Source organism: Equus przewalskii, chromosome 30 (assembly GCF_037783145.1).
Source record: "Equus przewalskii isolate Varuska chromosome 30, EquPr2, whole genome shotgun sequence".
NCBI classification, from domain to species: domain Eukaryota; kingdom Metazoa; phylum Chordata; class Mammalia; order Perissodactyla; family Equidae; genus Equus; species Equus przewalskii.
This window is the reverse complement of record NC_091860.1, coordinates 29,125,214-29,136,392: the sequence shown is the minus strand read 5'-3', so window position 1 is coordinate 29,136,392 and position 11,179 is coordinate 29,125,214. Positions and strand designations below refer to the sequence as shown.

General features: G+C 44.2%; 1 long non-coding RNA gene across 1 annotated transcript; it reads left to right on the top strand.

The window, feature by feature from the left end:
- The first annotated feature begins 7,293 nt into the window (after positions 1 to 7,293).
- LOC139080462 (uncharacterized) lies at positions 7,294 to 10,615 on the top strand. The gene is made up of 2 exons (XR_011534992.1): positions 7,294 to 7,723; positions 7,829 to 10,615. It is a non-coding gene; the product is annotated as an uncharacterized lncRNA (long non-coding RNA).
- Positions 10,616 to 11,179: the final 564 nt, after the last annotated feature.

Here is an 11,179-nt window from a genome sequence, read left to right as displayed (position 1 = left end):
TCAATAATAAAATTTGTTTAAAAAATGGGCAAAATATTTGAACACATTCTTTCCCAAACAAAAAGATATGTAAATGGCTAATAAGCACATGACAACATGTTCAAGGTTATTCGTCATCAGAGAAATGTGAAATAAAACCCATCAAAACGGCTAAAGGTAAGAAGACAGAAAGCACCAAGAATTGGTGAAGACATGTGGGGAACGACCAGAACTTTCCTACCCTATTGGTGGGGATGTAAAATGCTGCAACCACTTTTGGAAAAGATCTGGCCGTTTTTAATAAAACTAAACATCCACATACTGTATGACTCGGCTCTTCCACCTTCCAGGCGTTTAACGCAAAGCACTGAAAGAAGATGTCCACAAAGAGGTTTGTACAAGATGGTTCATAGCGGTTTCTTTGCAGTCGTCAAAAACTGGAAAGCGCTCAGGTGTCTGTCACCAGGCCACGTGGTGTTCTCGTTTCACGTGATACTGCTCATCAATGAGTAGAATGAACTACGGTTCACGCAGCAGCTTGAACGCATCTCAGAAACGCTAGGCTGCCTGGGAGAACACTTGCTCAAGGGAACACCTACTGCAAGATTCAGAGTACATTAAGTTCCAGAACTGGTGACTCTGATGTTTGGTGGCCTCTGATGGGTGGGGGTGGAGGGTGATCTGGAGGGGGTGTGAGGGAGCTCTCCTGGTGATGGTGACCGTCCTCTTCTGTGTCTGGATAGCAGTGTGGGTGATTGCTCAGGTAAGCACATTGGTCCAAATTGGTCCAGTGTTACATTCAAGACAAGAGCATTTAACTTTGTGTAGAGTTTGCCTTCTTTCCGCCCTGAAAAGAACCCTAAATATTGAACTCTAGTTAATGCCGTGCAAGGTGCAGAGGGGAGGGGTACTAAGGTGTGCGTTGTGCTTTGAAACAGAGAGAGAGACTGAGAGAAAGAAGGAGGGATGTGCCCTGTTGATTTAAAGGATCTAATGAGTCAGAATATAACATTAACATTTGTGTGTCATGTACTAGCTTCCTGTGGATGCTGTAACAACTTACCACAAACTTGATGCTTAAAACAGCTGAAGTTTATTCTCTCACAGGAGTCTGAGCCAAGGTGTTGCAGGGCCACTCTCCCCCCGGAGGCTCTGGGGAGGGTCCTTCCTTGTCTCCTTTGTCTTCTCGTGGCCACTGGCCTCCTTGGCCTCGTCCTCTTCTGTCTGTCTCAATCTCCCTCTCGCTTCTTTTGGAAAAACATAGGTCATTGGATTTAGGGCCCACCTGGATAGTCCAGGATGAGCTCATCTCAAGATCCTTAATTTAATTACATCTGCAAATACTCATTTTCCCAATAAGGTCACACCTGTAGGTTCCAGGGATTTGTTGTGGGTATCTTTGGGGGATCATTTTTTGCACTTTGTAAAAGAATATAAATTAACTTGTATTAAATAGTACTTAGTAGTAGAATAGTGGGATGACAGTTTCCACCTAATTTCCTAGATTGTCAACAGTAAACATTTTTGTACAGTAGAGAATACGTTACTTAAAATTTTAGGAAGTTTTTAGATAATGCGCTCACTTTGAGGACTTAATCATTTTTTTCCCATTCAAAACTAGTATCCATCCACCTTTAGGGCACAAGTCTCAGTGTTCCTTGTAAAACCTTGATAGCATGTTGATACAAACCAACAAGAGACAGATGGCCATGTTGCTTTTCTTCAATAATCCAGTCGCTTCAAAGTTGAGGGCTGTTTGTACAGGGTGCAGAGCAGGGACTCCACTAAATGCAGAGGAGAGCAGATTTTCTGTCCTGTTTTAGAAATGTACAAAGAATTCTCTAGACTTGTGAAAATGTCAACGTTCCTGGGTCTCAGTTTCCTCATCCGGTGGATGCGAGATTTGGGATAAGGCCCCTTCCTTCCTACATTCCAGTTTCAAGTCATCAGCCTAGAAGGCAGCAGGGGACCTTTCTCAGAGACACACCATGCAGTGGAATTGCAGAAAGGAGACATTAATTTTGGCAGTAGGCATGGGGAGCTCTGTGGTGGCGGTCTTGAAGGGTGGTGACAATTGATGTCGGGAGGAAGGACGTGATGAGCAGGCCGAGGTAGCATGACCAGGAGAGATGCTGGCCGGCTGCCTCGTGTGACGTGGAGGTGAGGGCCAGGGAGGGTGAGGCTGGAGGCCATGAGCAGAACTGTCTTCAGAAGCGCTTGTGGCAGGAACATGCGACGATTTGGAAGATGGAGCAGATGGAATACGGCGAGAGGGGCAGGAAGAGGTAAGAAGGATGGGGCAGTGATATGAAACACTGAGCAACTCTCCTCAGACAGGCTGGCTAGAAACATTGGACACCATCTCACCTCCCGGTTCCTATGCCGAGTGCTTTCCATGGATCGTCCCGTTTATCCTTATGACCTCACGACACCCCACCACCGCGATGTTAGGAAAGAAGAAACTGAGGCACAAGAGACTATATAACTTGCCCCAAATCATGCAGCCAGGAATAAAGAAAGGGGCTATTCCATATGTGCTTGGCAGTGCAACCCTCTGAGATAAAGATTGTTATCTCATTTCATAGATCTGGTGAGGAGAGGTGAAGTCACTGGCCTTGAGGTCACTTGGCTGCGAGTGGCAGACCCAGGTTGAAACATGAGGAGAGGATGGGGTAGTGGAATATTCCAGAGCTCACAGACCGAGCTCTGCAGCTTCAAGACAGAGGAACCTGGTTGAGACTTAGACCAGGGCAGTCTGAGCCCAGAGCCCACGGGCATGACCACTGTGCTGGGTGACAGCAGCATTGGGGACTCAGAAAAAAGATTGCAGATTTGTTTCTGAGGAAAACCATCAGGATCTGGTAACAGGGAGACGAAGGTCACTGTAGTCCCAGCTCAGGTCTGGGCAGGTGAGCCGTGAGGCTGACAGGCCAGCCTTTATCATCTCATCGTGCCCTCTGGCCTGGCTGCTGACGCTACTGGGCTGTTTTGTCAGATGCTATGGCTTCCTCCAAGTTCTTCCAGATTTGGCCAGCCAGGTGTGTGTGCCGCCTTTGAGGACTGAGAGCGCTCTGTAACTGTCCCCCACATATCCTTTGAGACTCTGCCCAATATACCCCCTCGAAGCCCTCCCCAGCACCCTGTCAAAGTGCCAGGCACCCAGCCGGGTCCGGGGTCTCCTCTCCCTCACGGCCCTGTGCAGTGACTGTGGGTTGCTGGCTGTTCTCTCCTCTAGGTCTGGGAGATCCCAAAGGAGAGGCAGCAACTTCTGTTATTACCTGGCATTACCACGATGGACAGAGTTGATGCCTGAGTGAGAGATGTAGCTCAGTTAACTCCCCGTGCAGTGCTGCTCGGAGGGCAGGATTTTCTAGTGTTTCCCTGCAGAGGTGCGTTGTCGTCTTGTATCACAGCTGTTTGTGAATCCTTATTTCCCTTATTGGACTGTTGGCTTCTAGGAACTAGTAACTGCGTCTTCAGTCTTTCTTCCTCCCCCTGCAAATGCCAGCAACACTCGTCTTCAGAGAATTAACTAGAAGCAGTAATGTTGCCTACTACTCTGTATGGCAGCCTCTAAAAAGGAAGATTCAGAGCTGGACTTTATAAGAAAGCAAAAAGAAAAGGGACGATGGCAACGATTAATGATTGATGCATTTGGTATAAACCCAAAGCCTGTCCTTGAGCATTAAATTGTTAAAGAAAAGAAAAGAGAGAGAGCATGAAAAAATTACCACTAAGTAAAGGAATTGAAGACTGGCAATTGCAAGTAAGATTAAAGTCTGCTCTTGTAAATTGGGTAACTTATGGTTATATTTTCTGGTGAATTCCTTTCATCTTATTTTGATCTACTATGTTCTAAATAAAAAGGAGTTACTGATAATGCCTTCTAAAAGGTTAGCAATCACTAAAAATTTCCCGAGGAAATTAAATTTCACGGGAGGGAAATAGTATAGATGGTCTTCGGGTAGTTGAGCACCTGCAGTTATATAATACACAATTTAAATAAACAAATAACCCTACTCGTACTTCCAGGATGTCTATACTGCCTTTTAGCAATGCAAATACTTAATGGATTTAGTTATTGGCTGAAGTCTTTGTCTCCTTCAACAGGCTGAACTGAGAGTGTACTTGCTCTTTTTTCATAATCAACTGCTAGTGTAATGCCTAGAATCTAGTAGCTACTCAATAAATACTTCTTCTTCTTCTTTTTTTTTTTTTTGCTGAGGAAGATTCACCTTGAGCTAATATCCCTGCCAATCTTCCTCCATTTTTGAGTCTGTAGGCTACCAGCACAGCACGGTTGCTCACAGAGTGGTGTAGGTCCATGCCCAGGAACCACATTTGGTTCACCAAAGAAGAACACCCTGAAGTCAACCACTAGGCCACCAGGGCTGGCCCTCAGTAAACACTTTTTGAATGAATGGGTCCATGAGTGACTGCATGCATGAATATAGGATGTATCTACAGGTTAATGATGTCACTACAAAGTATTTTATAATTTTAGTAAATGAAGGTAAAATCGGTTCTTTAATCCATTCATTAATGACTTTACTTAACTTTTCTCTGCTCTTTTTGTCCATCTGGAAATTTAAATAAAGGATGACTCTTTGTATCCTAAACAGGTCATAGTTTATTTTATTTTACATCCTAAACTGCTTTGCACTTAGGAACTGACTATGTGAGTTGTAGTCCTGAGTAAATGTCCATCTATGGGGTAAATGACAGGCTAACTCAGAAATAGAAAAAAAATTGTATTTTATTGTTTGTTGGAGAAATTGAAGGAAAAAAAATACAATGAGCTGTTGGACTGGGTGACTCTCTCGGTTACAAATAGCCAATCTTGAGGATGATGCGGTACGGTTGTTCTGGAATGCAGTACTCTTTGTGGATCCCATTTTCTCCTGTTTTTTACATTTATTCCCTAGTTTTTCTGGAGTATATCCTCCAGTAACTTCCTAGGAATGTGTGGAAGGTCAGCGTTCTGAGTCTTCATCTAAATTGTCTCTAATCTTCTCATACACACTTGATTAGTAATTTCACTGAATATGGAATTCTTGGTGTGACTTTCCCTTGGAACTTTGAAGACATTGCTCCATCATGTTCCTCATTCAGTGTCTGTGTTTAATTTTGCTTCTCTCGTCCAGATTTCGGATTCTTCTCATGTGCCTGGTGACCACTGGGCACCTACGGGTTTCCTAGAATTTTGCATTTTTAGGGATGTTTCTGGGTAGATCTCGTTCTGGTAGGAATTCTGTCCAGGATTCTGCAAAGGGCAAATCATGTTGGTTAAGTGGGCAGGGAGCTCCCGGGGGCTGCACATTTACCCCATGTCAGAGATTGCCTCAGACCTTTTCTCTAGTCTTTGGGAAAGAGCAGTCTGGTGTTTTGCTGGAATGTAAATGCCGAGCTGTATGGGGATGGGTGGGAAGGGGGCATGGAGAGTGAGGTTTGGCCTGGTGTATAACCCCACAGATAGAGCTTCAGTGGGCCCCTGTCCTCGGCCACCGCTCACCCTCGTGTCCATCTACGTGCTCACTGGAGCACCAGCATCTCTGGGTTAGTTGGGTGGACTGACGCTGGCTTCTTCTGAAACCCACCCTCAGAATGTTCCAGGCTGCAGCCTTCTCAGCCTGCTTACCCCACTCATCCCACTGCTGCCAACTTTCTGTTTTCTCGAACCTTGTTGAGATCTCCTATATGTTGGGGAACCCCTGTTCCATTCTTGTTAGTTTTCTGTTCTTGTAATGGTGCCTTTTTATTTCAACGGGATCTGGAGAGAATGGGGGCGTGGTCTTTTACTTAAACCAGAGGCACTGAATTTCATTAAAAATAAGTTTGACAAGCCACCCAAAGATCTAATTAAACATGTTCATGGTAATGTTTTTTTCTTACTCTACCAACGATAGATATCATTTTATTTCCGTTTTCGTGTACTGGGGTTTGTAATGCCTGATAAGCCTAAGAAGTGAAAAAACAAAAGAAAAGAGAGTGCGAGGAGAGGAAGAACGACAGAAAGGAAGAAAGTAGAGAAACAGAGAAGCGTTAACCATGCTGGAATTTCAGGAAGATCCCAAAATGAGCTTTCTGTGACCACACTGAGAACTCAGCATATGTGTCTTTGGGCCAAATTTTTGTGCCTTTTTCTCTGAAAAGAGAAGTCTCCTGAGTAAAGGTGATCTCCAGCTTAGCTCACTTCAGAAGGTCGTCTGTCCTTCCGTGCAACTTTCTCGTTCCCATGAAACGTTAGCATTTTCAGATGAGTTGGAAATCTGTATCGTCTCCTGGTAACATCTTTCCATTCCTCTTATGCAAAAACATCCCAGGTGTTCACAGAAAAGCCCATTTTGTTTCTGGGCGCTTCCTCTTTGTTGTGCATGGTCTATGTGTTTGGGGTACAACAGTGACCAGAACTATTCCCTACACAGCTCAGATGCCAGCTAGAGGGACAAGCAGGTGAATCGATGGCATCTCAGGCGATGACAGACACTGTGAAGGGTGTGGGGAAGGGAGAAGACGGGCAGAGGGGAATTAGCAAGTCTGTCTTACACAGGATGGTTCCAGAAGGCCTCCTGGATGAGGTGCGTTTGTGCAGAGAGAGGAGTAAGGTGAGAGGATGAGGTAAGACAGTGACATCTGGCAGGAAGTACGTGCAGGATGTAACGATCAAGGGACACTAGTTCCTCTTCCGCCATAATTTTAAAAGATATTTAAGGATTTTTATATCCCTTAGGTGCTTCTTTCTGTATAAATTGCATTTTTTCATGAGATAGCTTTTGCTCTTAGGCGATCTCAAATATAAACTTCTAGGAGGTCCTGAAGCCTCACGCTTATAACTTCTTGGAAGAAATCAGTAGTTTAAAACTTCTAATAAGGGTGAGCATGGAAGGAATCTTCTGTCTGAATACATTCCAAGAGTGTTGGAATCCCAGGTGGGAAACCAGGTCAGCCACCGCCCTGGGAAGAGACCTTTTCAAAGCCCCTCAGCTCTCCCGTAGTTCAAGATTTTGCAGCTGATAGAACATCTCTGTTTCTGTTGATCTGGTAAAGAGCCTAGAACCCCCAAGGCTCCTGGGGGATCTTCCAGAAGACCCAGAATTCCCGGGTGCTGCAGCCGCCTTCCTGGAACGTTCTCCAGGATTTATTGCTTGTCGTGCCAAAGCTCCGGAGAGTGGAGTGAACCTGAGCTGACTTCCAAGTCAAAGTGTTTGCAGGGGCCGTTCGTATTCCCGGCCCATTTTAGTCCATGATCCTTTCCTTCTCTCGGAGTCACTAGACACCATCAGGGAAGCCTTCCAGCTCTGAGCTCTGCGGCTCACGTGAGCCCTGGGCAGCCCCATGGTCCACAGCGCCTGTCCCAGGTCCGGAGTGACATTTGAATTTCAAGGATTAACCCGATGGGGAGGTGCTTGTCCACTCCCTACCCCCAGGAGTCTTTGACATGTGTGAGGGGCTCTGGAAGGGCTGCCCGAGATGAGAGATTCAGGTGTTGGTCCCCAGAAATGGAATTTCAACAGCAAAGGGCTTAGTGACTTCCACTGTCCCTGGTTATTATTAAAGAATTTGGAAGCCAGCTTGGGTGACCTGGAATCGATAACTTCTCATAACGCATCCTTCTGTCCGTGGAGTTTAAACCCAGGATGTGGAACCTGTGTCATCAGCTAACTTCATCCAGGGCAGTGGAAGAGGATCGGTCCTGGCCAGCTACTCAACTGCAGACATTTTTCCCAACTCTTCTGAATTTCAGGTAAGAAAAGACTTCCTTTACGGGATTGGTTGGGGGTTAAATGAGATAATGTATGTTTAGCTTATAATAGGAGCTCTGCTAATTATAAACATGATTTTGTTGAAGGTACCATGAGAAATCCAGCCTTGCCCCCAGGAGGATGCCACAGATATAAAAAGCAGGTGATGTCAACCAGCGGACGGCAATGGTTCCTCTTTATCTTTTCGGGGCTCAGGAGCAGCCACAGCAACTGACGGGCGTGGAGAGCAGGGTGAATTCTTCGAGGAAGAACACTTGCTTTGCTTTTCCCTTTCTACATTTCCATCTCTTCGTGATTACAGTGACATCTGGTCATGCTGCCCTTTAAAGAGCCTCAGACCATGGGAACCTCCCAGTGTCCCCACTGTGATGGAGCTTTCTTGGTCCTTGGTAACCTGTGTGTAGCCAAGGTTTTTCTGGCACCTCCATGCAGCTCCTCTTTGAGACCCTGGTCCAAATGCAGTGTCTTCCGTGATTTCTTTGTTTACTTAGCTTTTATTTCCCCTAAAAAACGTCTTGGCTGGCAGCAGACCCACAAACACACACAGACACACTCACACAGTGATACACACATTCACACACACCAGGGTCTCCTGGCTATATGGTGGACAATTAATTAATGGGCTGGTAGAGTTTGCAGCTGGAGGCTTAAGGCAAATTACAGCCTGAGTGATTATCTTTAGACGTGTACTTGAAGAATAAAGTATAGCATTGTTGTGATAAACAGATTCATAAAAACACACCAGGTTTCAAGAGTGTTTTAATGGTTAATTTTAGGAACTGAGTGGGTGGCAAATATTTGGCTAGCATTGACTATCCTCAGAGACTGTGCAATTGAAAGAAAACCCCCCGGGTGACGAGCTATTTATAACACGATTTTAAAAGGTTACCTTGTTGAAACTCGACATCTCGTTAGGGGTTAAATCTTGGAACTGCCTGGCAAAAAAAGTGGTACTTGAAAATAGCATGTTGTCAGGGTGGCGTGAAAATGGTACGGTGTGGCTGTCTCTGTATGAAGTGAGCATATGACCACAATGGTTTGAACTTCTGTGGTGAGAAATCACAAGTTGCTCTCCTGAGCCCAGAAGCCCTTACAGATGGCAGAGCAGATAGATGTTTTCTTAATGCTTTAAGGTAAAATATTACGTGACAGAGCACAAGAAAACATGGTATTCTAAAAGGCAAATCGACGGAATCTGTCATTTCAGAAAACTAAAATTATCAAGGACTCTTCATGTCTCCAGGAAGATAATGGAGAATAAATGTCAGACAATGTGGTTTTCCTGAATAAGTTTTAGCTCATATGCATCACAAGTCATTTTTTAGGAAAGTCAATTTTTCACACATTTGCAGAATAATTTGCTTCAGATCTGCGATGAAGGCTTGAAACCACATGCGTTTTTGAAACTGCCAATCCAGGATGATGTCTGGGGTATCTTTTATTTTTTTTAAATACCTAAATTAGATCTATGCAGAGTGTGGAAACAGCAGATAACTGGCAATACAGAGCTAGTAAAGAACATAAAGAAAGGAACTTTCTTGCAGCATATCCATCCCTCAGACAAAGTGAAATGACAGCATTGTGCTGTTATCAATGTAGCCGCACGCAGCGAAGGCTCGAATCGTTTCTGAGATAATGAGACATTAAGTTTCTTGGTTCACTATTTAAAAATATAAAACCAACGATTACAGATGGAAACTATTCATTCTGAGATTTAAGGAGGGAAAAGTAGAAAAAAATAAAATAGAAAAGAGCCCATGTCCTTTTAACGTCTGAGCGTACGTAGATAATTGAGCCCGGGTAGTCTGATTCTCCCACAAAGAGAGACGGCAAGTCTTCAAGAGAAAGGAGTGAGAGGGGCCCATGGGCTGTGTTCTGGCTTTGGTTGTGCCCAGGGCACAGCCTCCAGCTGACGTCCATTGCCTGTGTGTGAAGAGGTCCACAGTTGTCACCCACATGGTCCCAGGGCTCTGCCTTCCACGGCCTCTCTGTAGCATCCAGTGGTGGGAGGTGCCCCTCGTGAAATACCTGGTGCGCCAGATGGAGAGTGTTCTCGCTAGGAAAGCCACGATTGACGAGAAATGTCACCAGCCCAATGCCACAGCCAGTGAGGCCTCTCTGTTTGAATCATTGAAAGGCCAGGTGGCAGAATCCGTGAACATCTCAGGATAGAGTTTAAGAATCCTTTTTATTTAGGTTAATCACGTTTCAGTCGTAGAGGCGTTGTTCTCCAATAGCCCGTGAACTGTAAACATGTTCTCAGTATTCAGTAGGCAAATAGCTCCAGTTGTATATATGGAAATTTGTTTAAATATTTTATGCATTTGTCCTGAAATATATATATTTTTATATCTTCAGTTTGCACTGGATAGATGCAAAGGTTTAATGGACAAAGATAAACCACATCCCAGCCCTGGTCATAATGAACAAAAATTCTGAAATTAGTAAAGTCTAAAAACTCAGTGCATCTCAATGTGCAGAAAAGCTCTCCTAACCAAATAAATGTAAGCTCCCATTTAAGACCAGTCCCAGGACACTTTGGTGCTGTAAAAGGTCTCACAACTGTGTGCCCAATACTAGGAAACATGCCCTGAAAAACAGTCAACATGCATTTCCTTTCATTAAAAAATACTCATTTGATTCCATTATAATACATGTGAAGTCTATTTTGCAATACTTTAATGATGATATATTAATTGAGGAAGTCTCCCCTAATTTCCTAGAAAACATTAACTACAATTTCAAAGTAGTAGTCTCTGTGTTGCATTTTTCTCTGAAGAAAAGGTATTATTTAGACAACAAACGCTGTTGCCTTGCGATAGGTTATTTTTTTCAAATGAGCCAACACAATGGAATAAAATATATGATCTGTCGTGGCTGAGTCACTTCCTGTTTCAATAACAAGAATGTCATCGGCTAAACTCTAACCAGCACAGTTTGTCACTGTGTGTGTGGCTTTATTTGTACATGTTGCCAGAAAGTTCTTAGGGAAAACACACTCATCATTCTAATACCAAAAAAGAAAATTTCAGTGGGCAGTTTTGGCTTGGATTGTTTCCCTATTTATTATTTATTCTCTAACCAGAGCTCCCCTCATGGAAGGGAAAATGCTTGCCTAGCAGCATAAAATGGTGCTGTAATTTTGCCCAGAGAAGTCATAATCTACTCCCATCACCAAAGTTCTGACACAACTGTGCCACGGTTTCCCAAAGATTGAGACAGATGCTCCCGTGGTACGGCAGAGAGAAAATCAGAAGCCCTCAGTGTTTGCCTGGCTTGGTTACTAAGTGCCCTTTGGATCTTGGATTCCCTTCCCACCTCTGTCTATAAAATAGTGGTGTTGAATAGCGTGACCTCTGAGCTTTCTTCCAGTGGCCAACTCTATGATTCTTCTTCTAGGATCATGATACTGAGTTGGCTATCTTTGCGTGATCAGC